Raw genomic sequence first — 1,021 nt, forward strand, 5'->3', positions numbered from 1 at the left:
ACCCGCCCCTGTGGTAGACGAGGACCAATCAGAGACAAGCTGACTTTCCTAATGCCATGGCAACACATTCAACCTCTTCTACCCACCCATGCTTTTACAGCACGTGCACAAAAGTAGAACGTCGTTCTGAAACATTTCTGTAACATTTATAAAATGAGACTCGTATTTATCGATGCTAACATTTATACGCAGATCAACGACAGCAATACCTCAGAGCTTAATGCTTTGGCCAATCAGGTGATTGAAGTTGATCGTCACTGTGATGTCACTACAGGGTGACGTCACTGTGATGTCACTCTGTAGTGACGTCACTGTGATGTCACTCTGTAGTGACGTCACTGTGATGTCACTACAGGGTGACGTCACTGTGATGTCACTCTGTAGTGACGTCACTGTGATGTCACTCTGTAGTGACATCACTGTGATGTCACTCTGTAGTGACATCACTGTGATGTCAGAGGGGAAGTCCGTTCTGCTGCTCTAAAAACCGTTTACAACTTAGTACGACAAGGTGCACGCTGAAGCACTGGTGAATCATTAATGTGGTGGTGTTGTTTTTGTCAGTAGGTGAGTGCTGCTGCAGCATTCAACTATCTTTCCTCTTAGGTTTTCTTCTCTCTTTCTTTATTATTCTCTACAAATTCCAGGACCCTACTTCTTCCTTTTACACCTAGTGACTCCATTCCACTTTTACAATGTTCATATTAGCTTGAAATTGCGAGCTTCCATTCACATTTTTAAATATTAGAAACTTTTTAAAATATTCAACTTTTTCCGCCAATTCTCTGACACTTCAACTACTTCTGACTTCGTAGCTTGGTTAATTGATTAACTTTACCTTTGATTCAAACATATCCTATTAACACACTTTGATCTATAAATATATCTAAACAGATTTTCGATATCATTTATACTACTACTACACATTAGGTGTAATCTTGGTAGAAGCTGAAGACTAACATCAGTGCTTAAAAATTCCACGGAATACAACGGTATAAGTCTCATCATTTTGTGAGCTTAT

Source organism: Pollachius pollachius (assembly GCF_949987615.1).
Source record: "Pollachius pollachius genome assembly, chromosome: 13".
In the NCBI taxonomy this organism is placed as follows: Eukaryota; Metazoa; Chordata; class Actinopteri; order Gadiformes; family Gadidae; genus Pollachius; species Pollachius pollachius.